At 41.1% G+C, this 19,959-nt stretch overlaps 1 long non-coding RNA gene across 3 annotated transcripts in view; it reads left to right on the plus strand.

Annotated features, from left to right (window-relative positions):
- LOC108403824 (uncharacterized) overlaps positions 1 to 19,959 on the plus strand; it is a 251,403-nt gene that overhangs the window by 212,497 nt on the left and 18,947 nt on the right. For all 3 annotated transcript variants that reach the window (XR_012122596.1, XR_012122597.1, XR_012122598.1), the window contains exon 4: positions 8,927 to 9,137. This is a non-coding gene — a long non-coding RNA (uncharacterized lncRNA). The remainder of the gene's footprint in view (positions 1 to 8,926; positions 9,138 to 19,959) is intronic.

A 19,959-nucleotide genomic window follows, 5' to 3' on the forward strand; every position in this document is an offset into this window, starting at 1 on the left:
GTCAATATTAGAGGTAAGAGGTAGCAGCCACTCAGACTGGGAATGGCGAAAGCATGGAGCTCTTGTACCGCCATTGTGGGTGAATCTCTGCTCAGGGAAAGGGCACCACTGATTCCACTTCACGACACAGAGCACGGATCGGCTGGGGCTCCCTACTTTTTGTCATAGGGCATGCAATAATAGAGCACTGTGTGAAGGGGGAATAAATGAGCTGGGTTCACTGCTTTTCTGGTTGCTTTGCTTATCTAAGGTAACTACTTGGGTGTTCAAATTCATTTCAAACTTTTGAATTGCAGCTTACAGCTTGGTTCTCATGAACAAAAAGCCAGGATCTTTGGAGGTTAGCCAATGTCCTCAAACAGTTTTCCCCCAAACTCCTCTCTGAATGCATACTCATTAGAAAAATACTTCTTCTGAGACTTAGTGTTTATTTTGTTGAACTGCAATGCCTTTCTCTGTTGTGCCCTACTTTTAGCAGGACAGTGTATCAGTGGCAAGATGCAGAGAATGAGTATGTTCTTGTCCTTACACACAAAGCCTCTGAAGAGCTGGAAAGAGCTTTTCTGTGACTTGTATATCCCTTCTCTCCATGTGTCTCTCAAACATTCAAGAGGTGCCAGCCAGGGTCCAGATACAAGGGAAAACATGACACTCACTGCCATCAGAGATCTGGTGTAGTCAGGGAGGACTGTATTCTCAAAAAACCACAGCAAAAAGTGGCCAACAGCTTCTATGATGATAGAAGCCTTGTATAAAGGGGAAGGAAAGTAGAGTTCAAATACCTGAGGAAGTTAGGGTAGGTGGCACTTATCGAGGTATTGGAGGTTGAGTGGAGTTTTCCAGGTGAATAAGTGAAGCTAGATTAGTCCAGACAGAGGTAAAAGCAGGTGAAAAGACAACCAAAAGTATGCCCTGGATGGCGAACTGCTTAGTAGCTCCATGTGACTGGAGCATGATTTAAGGGATAGTGGCTGGAGGTAAATAAGACAACTGATAGTAAACTTTATAACGATGGGAATAAATGAAAGGAAAAAACAAAGCAACAATATGGAAAACAAAATAACTTCCCATCTCATTGTTTCATTTGTGCTTTAACACTGTCTTTTTTTGAAATTTTTTCAAAGAGACAAAATCACCCAGTATTTGTAATGGTGGAATCTTTATTGAGAGAAGATTGATTTCTTTTTCCAAGGAAAATCAAAATAAAAGATTATCTGGGGGGTGTTTCATCATCAGGGTTAAAATTCTGGGTTTTGACACAGAAGAGTTTGAGAAGGAAAGATGACCCTTGACCGAGCCTAAGAACTTGACCAAGGAGACATTGTGAGGGTGGCAGAAGTGGGGAGAGCAGCGCCTTCAGGCATAGTCCGTCCTTCCCCTCACCCCACCTGTTAAGGGTTAAATCATATCCTTCCCAAAGATACCGCAGTCCTAAGCTCCAGTACTTGTGGATGTATTGGGAAACAGCCTTTGCAGATGACCAGGATGTGCTCATGAGAGTGGGCCCCATCCGACCTGACTTAGGGAAAATTTAGAAACAGAGCCATGCACACAGGCAGAAGGCCAGACGAACATGAAGACAGAGGTCAGGGTCATGCATTTACAAACCCAGGAACATCAAAAATTTCCAGCAACCCCTGGAAGCTAGCCGAGAGGCATGGAACCAATTCCCCGTACAGCTCTCAGGAGGGACCAACCCTGCCGGCACCTCAATCTCAGACTCCCAGCCTTCAGAACCATCCATGAAATTGTTGTGAGACAATCCATTTCTGTGATAGTCTGTAGTACTTTATTATAGCAGCCCTAGACAATGAATGCAGCCGCAGATGGTGGAGTCAGCTTCCAAACAGCCTTGGACAGGTGGGGAGAGTAGAAGGTGTGTGAGAGCAGATGCCCAGTTGATGGGGAAGAACTGAAGATGGGAAATAGACATGGAGCTGCCCAAAGGAATGGTACTCCAGAATGTTCTGAACTGCCCAAGTTGATTATCCAGAACAGGCCTGTCTGTGTTAGGCCAAGTACATGGCTATTGGAACTTTTCAAATGAAAATTCATTTTGTGACACCGAAGCAAATGGTTTTAGATTGAAGAGTGCTGTAGAATTCAAGTAGGTGTTTTATCAGGAATGAAAACAAGTTCTTTCTCAACCGAGGACAGTACATTTAATGTGGCTATCCAGGAAATCCTACAACATATGCTTCAATAGAAAGAAATGAGTATCCATTTTTTTCCCTATAACTTACTAAGTCACTTGTTAACACAGAGGAGATTCTGTAGGGAAGTCATGTGGCAGCAGCCTGACAAAATGTGGATGCAAAATAAGGCAGTATCTTCTCAATACCTTTGTTTCTAAAGCAAGAGTCCTTAATAGTTGATTCATCCGAAATTGCTCCGTCCCTTTTAAACAGTCTCTCCTCCAAATATATCTAAACATCTCAGCCTGTCCACCTCTTCAATGATTAAATTTCCTTTTCCTATTCTGACTCTGTTGCCCTGCTGGCATCTTTTTAATGTCTTTCTTGCTAACCCCACATGAGATCTTTGTTCTCCTGGCACTGTCTGCATGGAAGCCTCCTCTGCTCCAGGCTCAGGGAACTAATACAACTCTTTCTGAGTCTTGCAGCTCAACTGATAGCAGGCTAAGACTTTACCCATAAAATAGTGTCCATGCCCAAACCCAAACTGTGTTCTGAGGGGCCTCCGTGAGGAAGGAGTCTCCATACCTAAGCCTATACACCAAACCCGTCCCTGGCTCTGGATGGAAGTACAAGCCTTCCTCAGTCCTGCTTAGGGTCACTGGCTGTAGAGAGGTGTTTCCCCCAAGGGGGATCCTGTCTGACCCCAGTGGAATAGACACTGCATGTCTATGGGACCTGCTTACCCACATATTAGACATGAAGCCTTCAGTCAGTAACTACGTATTGGGTGGAGACGGCAGTGAGCAAGATGGACAAACTTTCTGCTCCTGTAGAGCTTTCCTGTTGGGGGGGTGGGAAACCATGAGGAAACAGAGGGACAGCCTCAGGGAATGCAGTCAGTGCTGGGAGACAAGGAAGAGGCTGATGTGCAGAGGCACAGGAGCCCAGGGCACCCAGAAGGAGCGGAAAGATGAGTCAGGTTTTCTGAATCAACAAGATGACAATGTTACACAGTAGAATAATCCAAGTATCAAAAGAAATGTATCAATGGGGACGAAGAGGAGGGACAGTTTCTGTCCATTGTTTTATTTCACAGATCATGAAGTTCTGATTCTACACAGACTTGCTCCCACTGGCCTTTCTCAGTCCCTCAGGAGATTCTCTGCTCATTTAACAGAAAAGACTGTGTTCCGTGAGCCAGGATGCTTGACTACAATGATAATTTAAAAAGCAAACCTTCTCAAATTCAGGAGCTTTCTAAAGTTCAAAAACTTGTCACAGATAGAAACTGTTGCTGAGACCAGATATTCTAGACTTCCCCCTTTATAGTACTTTTGATCCATTTCAGTCCTCTAAAGGTATGAAGGAAGCAGAAGATGGCCATCCACAGAAGTCATCTCAATATGAAATGTATCTCCACGGAGATCTGTTGAAAATCAGTATAAACTCCGTGGGGGCATATTGCACGCTAACTTGGACAGGCTGTTAGAAAGACAGCTATGTCACTACCTCTGTATCCTTGGGCAGTGCTATTCAAGCTCCGTGTGCCCAGTCCCCGCAAATGTAAAATGAGTTTAATGATGGTCATATCATGACATTAATGTGAGAAATACATAATGTGTGGGGAAATGTGTGGAACAGTTCATGACAGTCTTGGTTGTTGGCAAAATACTGTTTGCTCCTTTGACGATACAGACACTCATTCATTTATTGCCCTGGAAACTGGTTAATTGAATGAATGAGTAAATGGCCCAAACCTATGTTTAAATGGAATTATAAGAGCAGAATTGGTGATAACTCATCAACTAAAGTCTAGGCCAAATTAAATGTCAGGGGTCAGTGGACAGTGATGGTCTTCACCTCCTACCAGTCTGAGATGGAGGAGCTGTGTCATCAGGACACATCTGTGGCTCAGGCTGCATGTTTCTAAGTGTACAGCTGATGCTGTGGTAAGAGCATGTTCTACTACATATAATTAAATGGGACTAAGGTACATGAGGAGATGGCTAAGAAAGGTCAACACATGATGCTATGAAACCAAGAAGATCTATGATATAATATTGAGGTCCAAAAGGGTCTAGAGTAGTGGCATCTAACATATAATTGTGTTCATTTTAAGAGGACAGTCCCTGTCTTTAAGAAAAGGCCTAGGATTGGGTCCTAAATACAATCAACAGTGAATAAATATGTATGAAATGAATGATAAAGGTGTTCTTGTAAGATCCACAACAGAGTCTTTAGGAACCAACTTTATTTATTGGGTAAAATGTTTTAGTCTGCCTGGACTACACTATCTCACAGAAACGTAATGGTTTGGTAGCTTGGAAATAATCCATAGTGACCTCTAGCTATTTCATAACTTCCTTTTCAGATAGTTCCCATCATGTGTGTCATATCTGAATCTGCTTCTGTTGATTGATTTACCTCTTGGCATTATGTTGTTTTTTTCCTTACCTTTTCAAATACTTTGTAAATTTTTGTTTAAAGCTAAACTTCTTGTGTAGGTAAATCACTTTTTGTGCATAAGAATGAACATACATTTCCTTCTGCTATGTTTTTAACATGGGAGTTTGAGTTCATCTAGTCAAGAGAACAGATGGGTCTGAGGTTTGTTATTGTGGGGTTCCCCCCGGTGCACCACAGGCTTCCATTTCCTTCCATCCTACTTTGTATCTCTGTGCATCTGCCCCCCCCTTGGCTGTGGTTCTGTGTCCTGGTTCTACACCTGCCCCGGTGCAGGTTTTCTTCCTGTGTCATTTGTCCAGATGCAGTTGGTTTTCACCAGTGCCTTTCTTCCCCAGTAGATTGAGGATGTGTTCCTTTTTGTCAGGGAGAAGAGAGCAGGGCCTAGGCCTACACCTTGAGGGACACGTTCTCAAGGCTTTGACCAGTCATTTCCGCTAATACCCAGCAGAGTCTGCGGAGCAGGGAGGTGCAGACTCCTCCTCCATCTGCAGGTCTGAGGAGCTCCACACTCTCTTACCAGCTCATACTTGGCTGCCACCAATCTCTTGATTACACTGGATGACATTTCCTAACTGGTGTCTCACTGCATGTGTCCCAGGTGAGTGATGGTTCTTGTCCCATCTCTCCCTGCAGCCACAGCTCTTTATGCAGTCAAGAGAAGTTGTGAACTTGTAGTTTGTCTGGCTCTGCTTTAGTGTTGGAAGGGTGGGAGTGACAATCCTTCCAGCTCTTTATATTCCAAGCAGAAAGCAGACGTCTACCTGTTTCTCAATAATAATAATGACCATAATATTCATATTGTGTATAACACAAATGTGGAAGTTTATCTATATACATATATATATACACATATGTATCACTATTTAGATGGAAAATTATATAAAAGCTAGAAAGCATATTCATAAACATTTTTGCCTAAATCAGGAAACTCTCATTTTTCTGAAACCTGTTAATGAGGTCAGTCATACTTCCCACAATGGGAAGTAAATATATTACATATTTATTGCAAAATATATGTGCATGTTCCTACAATTGTTTCCACTAAATCGTTGTTTTAACTCAGGTTGTACTTGGGGTGAGTAAGCATATGAATAAAGGATTATGAATACTTAGAGGAAAGAATGTTTTCTTTGGAAGGATGTAGAAGTTCTCAGTGTGAAGAAGTTTCTGTTCTTGACAGTATCAAGATGTCTTTTAGAGAATGCTGTAAAGGGCATGGCAAACAATGCCTGCTTTATGTCACTTGTGTACAGAAAATATAACTCAGTATCTATTTTGAATATTTTCATACCGACTAAATTGCAATGGTTAATAAGAAAAAAAATCAAATGATTTCCAGACTTTTTCTAATTAATAGTGCAATTCTGGTATAATAACCTCAGATTCAGGGGGAAAAAAAACAAATAGCATACTCTGAATTCAGAAAACTAAGATCACATTTACTACTATGAGATCTTGGTCAAAATCACCTTTCTGAGGTGCATTTTCCTGATCCACATAGTGAGAACTGAAATGTCTAACTCAATAGGTAACAGTGATGTTTGTCAACGTTCCTGCATGAATCTCCTGCAACGTGCAAGAGGCTCACAGCGGCAGTGTGAGAAATGACAACCTTTCCATCTTTCCCAACCAATCCCCAACTTGAGGGGCTTGGCAAAGCAGACCGTTCATCCTCTTGTCCCATTTCTCACTTCTTTCTAAGAGAATAAGGTTCTAAATTTACTGTGCTTAATGCCCTGCTGCTGCTGGAGCTGTATTCGCTAGCTGGCAGTTCATCGTATGCAACATCTTTCTTCTGCAGTCATATAGCCAGTGGGGTGAGAGGGCCCAGGGTCGCCATTACTCTCAGGGTTGAAGTTGGAACCCACAATCCCTCTATGTTTATCATGTAGTTATTGGGTCCAGGATACCTATCTGTCTGATGATGAGAGATTACTTTTTATGATAGAACAGTTTTTTATGCTAGAGTACTTCTCATTTGTTATTTTGTTTTATCAAAGATTCTGTCTCTGAAATTGCTCCAGGTTATTTTATTTCTTTTTCCATGCAGTACTTTGCTTATTTATTACTTCTGTCTCCTGCTCCATGTGAGCATCCCAAGGATGTTAAGATCGCAAGATAAGATATTCAATTTAGAGTTTGGAGATCTGTATTGGGATCTGAGAGTATGCCATGTGTGTCCTAGACACAGTACCAGAAAGTTCTGCATTTGTTTACTTGGCATTGGCCAGGCTAATAATAAAATGTGCTTTAATTTCTCATTTGCTGTAGCCCCTTTTAAAAAAATAATTCCTTTGGGGACTTTACAGGAAGGAGCTGTGAGACTAGGACAGGATTCAAATGTTCCTGCCCCTCCCCCCCATTCCCAGGAGAATGCCATATCAAGTTCCCAAAAGTTCAGCCCTCTTTCTAAAACATCACTTTCCCTTCGACGATGGAGCCATCTAAATGTTTCCTAGATTTGAAGGCTATATATAATTATTTTCTGAGTCTTTTCTTCATTGACTTTCCAATACAGATGAAAGGTGAATGATAAGAGGATAAAGATTCAGTCAGGAAGTTCTCATTTGTGGTATGAGATTCCAGGGCGCAGAAGACCAAACTGCAGAACACTGGCCTCAGGATCAGGCTTTCTGGTTCCCCATGCTTAGCTTCAGGCAGAAGGGTCATTTCCACCGTATATAAAAGGGAAGAGACATTCCTGGGAAAGGATGCTGGGTAAACCACTGCTTTCTGTCCAGTGGCGTGGTGAGCACGGCGCCTCTTGTGGAGGCAGGTGGCCCTGCTCTGAGGGCCTGAGACGCAGCACAGTCCTGTCTGTCGCTGGACGGTGAGCTCCCTTAGGTGAGGATCCTGTTTGTCTTTGCAACACGCATTGTAATGCTTGGTCATGGCTCTGGGAAGCAAACCGAGGCAAGTCAAACAGTAAACCCCCTGGCTTCTGAGATTAGAATCCCAATTTCCCCCAAATTCTAAAATTCTGAATTTTAATTTCTAATGAAACACAGTTCACCAAGACGAGTCCATCAAGTGTGTGGATTTCCTGATTACTGGTTTAACGGGGCCCTTAACATTGCCTTTTTCCCCTACCACTCTGATAATGTTGATCAGTTTTATGGATCTTAGAATTTTCTTAGATGCTAGAAGCAAAAAGCACATTTAAGGCCAATGATTTTTAAAGAGTAGTAGTTTTTCAGGGTAAGAGAAAAACAACCAGAATAGGCTATAATGAAATGTGGGACTATTAAAATATTTCATTTAATTCTTCCTTCTCCCCAGAAAGTCTGTGTTGAAAACAGCTATTTTTGCTGACAGAGCTGTAAAGCAGCTGACCTTCTTCCCGACATTCCATAAGCACCCCGAAAGTACCACACCTTCATCCTTGATATATCTCTGGTGCCTATCCTGTAGTGTAACACCTGGCAGGAAATTAATACATTCTATTCGAATGGATACATGAATGAACTAACTGATTGACAGACTGACTCTGATTTGGCGATCCTTGGTTAATTCTTTAAAATATATTTGGATCTGAAGCACACAGAAATGGGTTGCCTACTTATCACACAGGACAATGTGACCATATTACTTGACTAAACGTGACATCTGAATATTTTCTTCTTCACCCTCCTGTCCAGTTGGCATGCACTTGTCTGTCAACTACCCTACCCAAAAAACTGCATGAGTTAGGAGATCTCCATCTGTTGTTGCAAATAAACCTGGAATCTCAGTGGCTTAACAAAACAAAAGGTTATTCCTAGCTTGTGCGTATGTGCACTTTGGAGAGACTCTCTCTCTGTTTCTCTCTCTATGCACATATAAACACATAGACATCGAGATAGACACAGAAAGAGGGGAACAGAATTATATAAAGACACATAGAGAAGACACATGAATGAGAAAGAATGAATGGAAAGATACACATGGAGAGGTGAACAGTGGTTAATTCTGGATGCTAGAATTATAGGTAGCTTCCATTTTCATCTTTACTTTATGTGTATTTCCAAATTTTCTGAAACAACTGTATTATCAAAAAAAAATTAGTTTTATCATTTTAAAAAAAGAGTCAGAAGCACAGAAATGTAATACAGAGGAGGCTGTGAGGACTTGGTGAGAAGAAAGGCCATGGGAGACCCAGTGAGCAATAGGAAGTGATGCTTGTCAAAGAAGGAAAAGCCACCAAGAGAAAAAGAGAAGCAAGGTAGTGACTGTGAAAGAATCACTTAATGTCCTTCACCTCTGAAAACTTAGGTGAGGTTTGGATGGCATGTGTCCCTGGCTGAGATTCACCTAAATGGATAATACATTCTGTGATCTCACAGGAGATGGAAAATACAAAGAGCTTCTGCAGCAGCCTCTGCAGGGCCAGTGTGAGTGAAGAGCCCGGGTGACGGGCCACTGAGGTGGAGTGGAGAGTTTTCCTACGTCTGCATCCAGCAGTGGCATCCGGAGCGGCCATCCATGTCTGTGGGCAGGATGAAAGAGCTTCTGACATAAAAAATCATCTCAGATACGACTTCTACAGTTTGATATGTGAGTATATGGTTGATATACATGCCCTCAAATAGAATCTATTTAATTTTTCTCTGTATAATTTCATTTTAAGAGTCATCACCATGCAATTTGATATTTCCAGGCATGCATGCTTATTTTATAACAATCACAGGGATCATCTCTCCCATCCATATGTGTTTATAGAACATCTCAAATTCATGGTAGTTCTTCGTAAAATAAGTTCTTTATAAATTGCCACTCTGGTTTATGATTTCTCCTTTGCTGGTACTGCTTGAGAAGGGACACTTCCTTTCTCCACGTAACTGCTTCTGGAACAGCCTTCTTTTTCCCTTTTATGGGTGCCTCCTCCACTGTCAGAGAGTCCTTTGTCTGCAAACTTATCTTTTCCTCTCCCCAACCTCCACTGTTTCTTTCACCAATAAGACTTTTTCATATCCCTCCACCTACAGAGGCTCTGGCCACTGTAACGCAGAAAGCACAGGAGAATGGTTTCAGCTTCTCTGGGCTGAAGCTCTGAGTTTGACTCTAGTGAGGGGTGTCCTAAAGTGTGAGTGGGCTCTCCATGTCCATCATCATTTTAGGAAGAGTCTTGGGGGATTTAACCACCATTTAGAATAGCAAAATTACATACTCCTCTTATCCTTCTACATGGTTTCCTCTGCATATCATAGTAGAAGTCATTCTTACAATTGTACTATAATCTGGGCATCCTAGAGAAAACACTATGCTAACTAGGAAAAAAATAACAAAAGGAGAAATGTAAGCAAGGAATAAATATTTTTAAACAATAAACTTCACTAATAAGCAAAGAAATGTAAAATAAAACAGAACATTTTTTGTTAAAAAATAAGAATTAATTCTACTTTCCACTAAAATAAACAGAGCTCCTTGGATACATGGCCAATCCCAGAAAGAGAACAGGTTACTGTGAGAGGAGTGCTGGAATGGCCTTGTGGGGGATGAGGGGTGCAGTGTAAAGGAAGATCTGGGTATAAGGAATGGCTAAAAAAATGACGAGGACATGTCCAAGAAACTTAGGAGCAAGTTTCCAAGGGCTTCCATTAATCAAGTCAGGGAAAATTTCAGCATCAACATGAATAATACTTGCAGTGATTACAACATACAGAATATAAAAAGAATCCATGTATCCACACTAATATGAAAAAATATTAATGAACAGGTGACTGACTACATACATGCAATATGGCAAGAATAGAAAGTTTTTGTTACAGTAAAATGGCAAATAATAAATGCAGAAGGAATTATAGAGTTAGAAAAATCATTGTCTTACAGCAACCTTAGTTATCTCAGAGGCACATCAAAATGGATGCTAAAACCTGTGAGAGTTTGTTGGGGGACAGGAGATGTCCACGGCCTCCACCATCTTCCCATAGAGCACATGTAATTTTTGTAAAGAAGAGAAGCATGGTAGAATCACGCTAACCAACTGGCTAAAGCTAACATCCCCAAAAGCAGGACAGATGGACAACAAACTGTGTGTAACACCCTGAGAAGGACACACCACCACGTGGGTCTGCGGCCTTCTTGCCTAGCTGTATAACTTCAGTGAACTATGAGGAAACCTGGAAAAACCCGACGGAGGGACATTTTAAAACCTCTCCTTATTCTTCCTATGTGTCAGTGTCATAAAGAATGAAGACTGAGAAACTGTTCCAAATTAAAGAGATTAAAAAGACATGACAACAAAACAGAATACATCATCCTGCATTGGATTCCAGGTCAGAAAACAAGATGCTGTAAAGGGCAGTTTGCAGAAAAACTTACTAGAAAAATTTAAATGTATGTCTCTGTGTTGGATGATAATATTTTATTAATGTTAAATGTGCTTAATTTGAAATATGATGGTATGAGTATTCTTCTTAGAAGATAAAAGTGAAATATTTAGGGACAGAGGGTCTGCAATTTATTCTCAAATGGTTCATCAAATAATAAGTAGCTGGAGAAACCATCATGCAAACAAACATCACAAAATACTAATAATTGATGAATCTAAACAAAGAACGTACAAGATTTTATTATACTACTTGTGTATCTTTTCTGTAGATTTGCATTAAATGCTAAAAAATTAGAATAACTCATGCTCATGACAATCTAACAAGTTAGCTGCCTTAATAAGTCCCTGGAGGAAATGTAAATTGGCACAAGCTATGCTATCTATAAAAAAAATTTGTCAACAAATATCATGGGACTTAAAATATTCACACCCTTAGTCTAGGTCTGTATGAGTTTATCCTGAGTTAAGTATGAAATACCGGGGAAAAAAAAACTTTGCAGGGAGATATTCATTGCTACATTATTTAAAATACTAAAAACTCTAGAAAATCAAGGCAATTAGTTGAATTATGGTATATTTGTTAATAAAGCATCAGATCATCAAAAATATGTTAGGGTTTTTATTTATGTTAGAAATTTCTTGTTTTGTATTATTGTGTGGAGCCATACCAAATTATATATAATTATGATCCAAATCATGTAAAATAAGTCTTTCATAATAAAAAATGACATTCACCAAAATATGAATAATAGTTATCCATGGCTGTGGATTATCAGGGGCCATTATAATTTTCTTTATTATTTCCAATGTTTTTCACTTTGTTTTGTTTTCTACAATAAGGGAGGAGCTCTGAGCTCAAGGCTCAGGGGTCCCCACCTAACATATGATTATTGGCAAGGCCCTCTCTGCTCCACGTCTTTGCTTTGAGTGCCTTTGAAAGGCGCTCTTCTATTTTACTTCCTAAAGAGAAAACAGAATATGTACCTTGAAAGCTTCTGGGGTGAGGGTTGTAAAGTAAGCACTGTATGGAAAACATCTTTGAAGTCTTGGTCTCGCTGCAAAATGTATATGCATTTATTTCTCATTCCATTCTATAACACACATAACTGGTGTTGTTATAATAATACTACTGTTATGTGGACCCAGGAGCAGACATTGTAAGAATCAAAGTTCTGAAGAGATTTCCAATTTAATATCCTGGATCTGAAAACCCAAGTGATCACAAGGCCAAGTGGCCCCCAAATAAATAAAGGTAGGACTGGCAGTGGCATTATTTCCTACCTTGAACAATTTTATTTCAAACTGAAATAAAAGAACAAGTGAGGCATGTGCACCTCAGCAGACTAGTTTAGGAGAGGCAATCCCATAGAGTCAGTGGTTAAAAAAGGAGATGTTACTGGGCACATGCAGGAAGGAAATACAGCGTCTTTCACTTGAGAGAAGAACCCTATTTTCCCATACAACAATGTGATGTCTCTGGAGGTCACATGACAAATTGGATCCTATGTAATATCCTATTTGGATCTTCTGCAGATGTTAAAAAATATCTTACTGTGAAGCTCAGATGAAAAAGTTCTGCTAGTGTCCAGAGTGCATGGGAGGAGGTGATGGACTGGTAGACAAACAAAGCCCAGAGGAGTGTTTTTAATTGTGCGCTGTGAGATTTACTGGGGCCCGACAGGGGTCAGACTTGAGGTCCTCCCTGTTCACAATCTATAAAAAATGATACAGACTGGTTAATTCTGCTGACAACAAAAGCTGAGGGAGGCATTAGCCATTCAACAAAAAGTCAGCAGAATTCAGAAGTGTTTGGGGCTATTCCCTTGCCCTGGAAATTCTCAGAAATTAGTTGATGCTAGCTCACCAACACTCACATTTGGGGGAGAATGTCTGACCTACAAAGTAAGTGTAGAAGACCCATCAAAAGTTGTTTTTGGCACAGGAAGGAAGATTACATTAGTGTAACTTGAATTCCTGGATTGCTCTGGACAATGCCAAGATCTGAGACTCAACTCTAGATAAGGCAAGTTTCCCAGCCTCCTGTTTCAGCCATGTCAGAAGGAAAGGGCTACAGTCTGACACAGTACATTCACATTTTTGGTGGAACAGAGCACTTCACCTTCAATTTGCCTTTGGTGGGCTGGCCACAGGGCAGTGGCTGAGTAGACCAGTCTGGCACATGATGGGCTCTTCGCCACAAGCACCTGGAGAAAGCATGTTGCATGAAGATTCCAGTTTTATCCTTCCTTGCAAGACAGTGGAGGCTCAGCAGAAATGCCATCTTCTCTTGAAGAAGGAATGAAATGCACTCAATTAATTTGTCCTGAAGTACTTAAATTGTGTCCCCGGCAAAGAGGGTATAGGGGTTTTTACAGGAGGCAAGGCCATCGATATTCATATTTTTTCCTGTTCTTCCCACTGTTTTTTCTTCCTTGGAAACAAAACATTTTACCTGAGGCTAATTACAGTATTTGTTTCCATTCTGACATCTGAGTACGTCATCTGAATTTGGAAGAACTCATTCTCTACTTTACTTTATTGTTGTACTGCTGTTTGAACAAAGCTAGAAGGGTGGAGCTCCAATGGTGATGGTTCAGTGGGGTCAGAGGGCTTTACCAGCTGAAGAGTTCCAGGGTTGGGCTTGAGGAGTGAATTGCTCAGGTGGTGAGGACAGTCTGAAGCTGTTTGAATTAGCAAGGTTGTAGGACTGCGGTTGATGGAAGTCACCACCGCCTTTTAGGATTTAAGGTAGAGTAGAAGACGTTCTGCCAGGTTATAAGAGATGCTAAATATGAATAAATGACTAACATAGAACCTGGCAGATGACAGACATACAGGTGAGGAGAGCACTTTTGTGGCCTGATGCTCAAGGAGGAAGGTATTTTCAAGGGGAGTGCTAAAGCAAAGGCCTAGAAGCCCTCATGTAAGTCTATAGAAATGTTCTTTCTTTTGACCCCCAGTGTCTAGGGGGTCCCATAGGCACAGGCACCGTTGTCAGAGGTCTCCAGGGTTCCTGCGGCAGTGGGTGGTGGGAAGGACACGTGAGGGGTTTGAGGGTTCAGGAGCAGGACAGCTGAAAATGCAGTGGCCCTTCTGGGAACACACAGGCAACACTGAGAGCTGTGTACCGTGGGGCAGGGCTGAGGACCGGGGCGAAGGCCCTGTTTGTGAAGATAATGGCTCAGAAGAGACTGCCATTCTGAGGGGTCCTAGAAAGCACCAGAAACGAGAGCAACAGAACCACTCAAGCCGGAGGGAAGCAGTGGAGCAGAGCAGACATGTTTAGTAGGTAATGATCTTAGATGTGTACAAAGCTGGGAAATGGGATTTCCATTCTGATGAGGCAGATTCCTAGATATGCCCTCATTTAGATCCTCTGATTCCAGTGTGAATTGGTCCTACCATCTGAGCCTTGCTTTCTCCCCCAAGCAAAACTGAGGAGGGTCATGCCAGTGAATTGAACGCACATCTCACATAATTTGGGGACTGTAGGCCATTTTGTAAAGAATGTTCTTGCTTTTCAAGCCATTCTGCATTCTGACAACATGCTGGGGATGACAGCAAGAAAGCTGTAGCACTTGGAAGGCCTCAGAAGGAGGAGAAGGCGGAGCTGACTCCAAGAGTAAAAGGTTGAATGATCGTCAGGCGGGGGGCCAAGGAGAAGGGGAGCAACTCTGCCAATTCTCCACTCCCCCTCCATGCGCTCCAACTTCCCATCCACCGCCAAGACACATTTTATTTTTCTGACATGAAATATGTATATAATTCCAGCCTGATTTTTTAAAGCACAAGAGGGTTGATTCTGTTTATGCCTCCCTCTAACTCCCACCCGGTACAAACATTGGCCTGCAGCCTGATGGTGACGACAGGATCTCACAAAACAGAACCCTGGAGCCAGCAAGTACATGGGTTAGAAAATATGCCCCCCAAACACTGACATTTTTAACCAGGTAGGTGCAGTGGTGGAGGACTTAGACGGGCGGGCCGGTGGGGTGCACAGGCAAGATAATAGAGTGAGAAAACGGCAGCAGGCACTTAATGGGTTTTTGCCTGGAGGCTAATGCTGATTGTCCAGTGCTGGCATTGAGACTTGGGGGATCATGTTCTGGATTTAGCACCTGGTGGCCGAAGCAGGGAATGGCTAGCCTCACTGAAATGGGATCTGTTTCAGGGTGTTTCCTGTACGTACCCAAAATAGGTAGCTTGGCATCTTTATAAGCAAATATGGTTCATTAAAAAAGGGGTACTTAACAATGGGAAAGGTGGGGCAATAAGATATGAATTAATGGACTGACGGACACTAGGGAACACTTGCAGTGTGCACGTCCACTTGGTAATGGGAGCCACCATGCTGTGCACCTTGTAACTCTAATCTCATTTCATTTCATCCTCACATGGCTACATGTCAGCTCTGGGAAGAACATTTAAAAAAAAAAAAAATCAATCCCAAAGCAGTAGACAGAGATCCATGGCATCAGAGATCTTGTGTCATTTATTCATCTATTAAAATTCCTGAAAAAAAATCATTAAATTTCATCCTTTGGCTCAATATTTCTATGAGCAGAATGGTTCTGTTTTCTAATGTTGTGTTCATTCCCAGCATCTAGCTCATAATATGTGTATTTTTTGTTATATGCATTTTTGAATGAATAAATAAATAATAATGAATGATGGGCTCACTTCTATAGCTTGGGTCTGAGAAATATTAAAGAAAAATGTATGAATTCATCTTAATTTCTGATATTCGTCCTCTGGTCTCAGTCAAAGAGCTGTAGAAAGGATGCTTTCCCCAAACCAAAGCAAGACCACCTTACATGCGGCTGCCTTGCTGTACTGCTCTTTTATTTCCAGGTATTGGTGTGCAAAAGGGGGTCGGTCATTTTGTTGCTGTGATTAGCTTTGGACCAGGAACTGATACCTGCCTCTCCAGTGGCCAGGCTCGACCTTGCCTGTGGAGATACTTGACATTCGTGGGGCTACAGGGGATGAAGTATATGGGGAGTGAGTGAGTCCCTAACTAAAATTAGTGGATTTCCTTATTTGATGCTTTCTTCTAAAATGAGAGACTATTTTAAAATTTTAAATCTGCAAAAGGATCCTTGAAAGGTTTCGTCTGTATCTCTCTTTCTCTTAATCCAAAATTCTATTTATAATTTCCCTGCCCGTTTTAGAACGGAGGACTCACGTATCTGTCACCAGTTCTTTGATTGTCCAAGGTAAGTTCAAAACCCAAAAAGAACCTTTCTCATAGGTTATAACTCAAAACAGTGTTAGTTATTATAAGACTCAACATCGAAGGACGTGCACAAGTGGGGCTATGCCTTTCACTCGAGTTCTTTTCAGTTAGAAAATGTTATTCTCATTAAAATTGGCTGCATTAATTTTGAGCATTTTTCATTCTTGGTTTTGGTCACCATGCCTACAGGATACACAGCCTTCCCACTGGACTGCTCTGTGTAATCTTCTCTAATTTGGCTTCTCGTCTATCTGTGTTTAGACATCTGAGCTCATCACTACACTCTCCTTTCTCCAACTGTTGTTGGGCTCTTTTCCATGCCCTTGACTGCAAGCTGGACAGTTACCCAGCAATTTCTCACTCAATTAAGATGGTATCTCAATAGCAATAGCAGTCTTCTCAGCTAGGATATAAAGAGGATTTTCTATTGTCCTCAGCCAACACGGGAGAATTCTGGAGAACTGCAGCCAAATGTGAGATGATTCTTGATTGGGATGGATGGTCTAAATACTGTCTTCTATTTTTTATAATGTTCCCTTTTGAGATGGATTTTTCCTGTACAACACCATGTATAACACTGCAGTTTTCATATTCCACAACTCTGGGACCAGGATCCATTCATACAGACTGCAATGAGAATGGTTGTCCCTTAAAGGTTACGGCCTGACAGCCATTCATGTGGCACGTATATTCTAAGACACATTGCTTATTAGCACTAAAAGAGAGAGTATATAAAATCTAACCCTATTTCTACCTCTCACAGATGAGGAACTAAGGTCCAATCTGTGGAGGGTCTTATGCATTCTCATATAGCTGGTTATTTATCGAGTGGATATATGAGTTCACGTATAGACCCCACATCTCCTCACAATAATTCACATTTCATTCTTATAGCACTTTGTGGGGGATAAACTTTTCTCTAACATACAAAGTTATTCTAAGATTTTTTGTTTCGTGAAATTATAAGACCTAAACTAACCAACACAGAAATTGTCACCATTTAAAAGCCATTTGTAGTTGAAGAAAATCAAAATTGTATTACAAAATTCTTTGCATTAAACAATATATGCCATTCTTAAGGACGAGTCCCTACTAGCATGGAAAATAAAAGCATAGGCCTTCAAAAAAAATTCTAAAAGAAGACACACAATGATTTTTTAAAGAATATTCAACCCTGGACAAAGCCTACTTTTCTGTTGCTGTTTACTAAATAGCCTAAGATTTATCTTTGATGGCTAGTTTATTTATTAAAAGAGGAAAATGTATGAATGTGCTTAGAAGTGAAAGACCAGGATCCCTAGAACTATTTTTAAGGTTCATTGTTCGACCCAGCCGTGCTTATTTTCTTCCCTGGTCCTTGATTTACTAGGTTGTGAAAAGAGGTTAGACTAGATGATCCCTAAGGATTCTTACCATCTGCAGTATTTTCCAATTCACTTTCCTGGAATTAGGTAGAAGGTAAGGACAAATGGTTGTAGTAACAGTACAGGAGTCTTTGAAGAGTCCAGGATACCCAGTATAGGATGGCTGATTTTCAGCCTTGCTGCCTGTATTCCCTTTTACTGGGACCGTTTGGCTCTGCTACTCATAGCTCATATATGCTGCTCTCCTTACAATGTACCAGATGGACCTATAGTGAAATGTCCGGATGTGACCCTACCACCACCGCCCCCATTTTCTAAATCTTGGAACTGCGCAGCCTTGAAGCAGCTTGCTGGCTCCAAGCTGGGTATTTGTTTACTTGGCGTTTCCCATCATCTGGGAATTCTCACTCAGGACTCTCTGTTCCGTGTCCGTGGTCATCAGCCCCTTGGTCTCTGCTCTCGGCCTCCTCGCTGATTATTCACTTGCACGGTTCCCCTTCACGGCTCATCTTTTTCATTTTTTTCATGTCAGTATATTTAAAATCAGGCCTGGTATTTCTGGATCCCTTCTAACAAAACTTTGTTTATTTTTCCCCTTCTTCTTTATCTCCCTGTTAGATCATCTGTGACTTTCCTATAGTTTCATTCCAGCAGCAACTGCAGAGACTAGATCGACGTAGTTTAAAATGTTCCCATTTGTTTACTGGAAACTTCCTTCTCAGTCCAGGTCTTCTTTTCCTCAGGCGGTGTCATCTTCTATGGGATAGCTCTTGGTGTCTGAAACCTCCTTGTAAACTCGAACAATACGCGCCTGGTGCGCTGGAAATTTTAGAATTTCTATGATGTCCTGAGCTAATTCTCCAAACTGGTGAACATGATGATTCATCATGTTTATGATTTTGTGTCATGCTGTATGGCACATTTGCCCTTAAAATAGGGAGCTTACCCAGGTGGGCTTGGCACAATCACACGAGTCCTTAACAGCAGAAGGGGAAGTCAGATTGGAAGGGTTTGGACTGTGGCTGTGAAGGCAGAAAGGCCATTCAGAAAGCAGGAGGAGGAAGGCGGGTGGTCACAGGAGCGGACAACCCCTGGCCAACAGCCAGCAAGGAAATGGGGACCTTCATCCAACAACTAACAGCCACATGGAACTGAGTTTGGCCAACAACCGAAGTGAGTTTGGAAGCAGATTCTTCCCCAGAGTCTGCAGGTGAGAGCCCCTCTGGCCCCATGTTGATTTTGTCCTATGGGACCCTAATCAGAGAACCCAGTAATACTGGGCCCAGACCTCTGGCCTACTGAAACTGTGATGTAATAAATTAGTGTTGTTTTAAGCTGGGAAATTTGTGGTGATTGGGTCCACAACAACATCAAGCTAATTAGTATTCCTACTATGGGGCGGCTTTGGTGCTCCTGCCTCTGAATTCAGTGCCCGCAGAGGTGGGATCTTTGGGATCATTGAGTTAAAGTCCTTTCAAACCACAAGATTCCCCAAATACTGAGGTTAGGGGACACTTCCAATTAACGTTTTAAATAATTCTAATTTAGAATTGCAAAATTGCTTTATTTGAAGAGAAATGTGAACAACCTGGCACAGAGTTTTTTTCGTACTCAGTTACCAATAGCTAAAAATCTCCAAATGATGCCCTGCACTCACCTAATGAGACAGTGTGGGGAGGGAGGCATGGATGTGGTTGATATTGGACCAGTCATGGGAGAAATGAGTCTCTTTTAATGCAATTTTAGAGGGAAATAAAACAGAGGGAGAACAATTTGCAAAGGTGAAAGGAGGCTAGGCCAGACAAAGTCAGAAATACTACAGAGAAGTTGATAGATAAATTCCTAGAATTTAGTTCAAGCTACTTGTAAAATAGCCATTGTCTGTAGAGGTACGGAAAATTGGGTTGGAGAGAAAAAAAAATCTGCATAGTTAAAGTAAAATCCAGGCATTATTCGATGTTATGTCTTTTCTTTGTGCCTCACTACAAAATGAAGAATAAAGTAGGAAAATGTAGAAAAATTGTATTTTTCCTGAGATAATTTGAATTTGTGAATGTCAAACACAAGTTAACAGGAGAATAGTATTAAAGATAAAAGAAAGTTAGTTGTAACATTGCCCTGAAACTTTTAAATTCTCCAAAGGGATTTCACCTTAAAAAACCTTAATATAAAATATGGGTTTAAATGCTTTGTGAATGAACAAAGTTGGACATATTCAAGTTGGAAAGCATTTTCAATGAAAAAGACCTACAATTGTCAGAAATCATCTCTAATTTAACAATTTGGAGATATTTTTTATCAAAGTGTTTTTCATTTCTGTAGATCTATCTGTATCATTTGCACATCAAAAATTATCATTATGTAAACAAACTTATTTTTATAGGAATAAAAATATAATAACATGCCAGTCTAGTAACTTCTGTGGCCAAGTACAAATAATAGCAG

Source organism: Manis javanica, chromosome 1 (assembly GCF_040802235.1).
Source record: "Manis javanica isolate MJ-LG chromosome 1, MJ_LKY, whole genome shotgun sequence".
NCBI classification, from domain to species: Eukaryota; Metazoa; Chordata; class Mammalia; order Pholidota; family Manidae; genus Manis; species Manis javanica.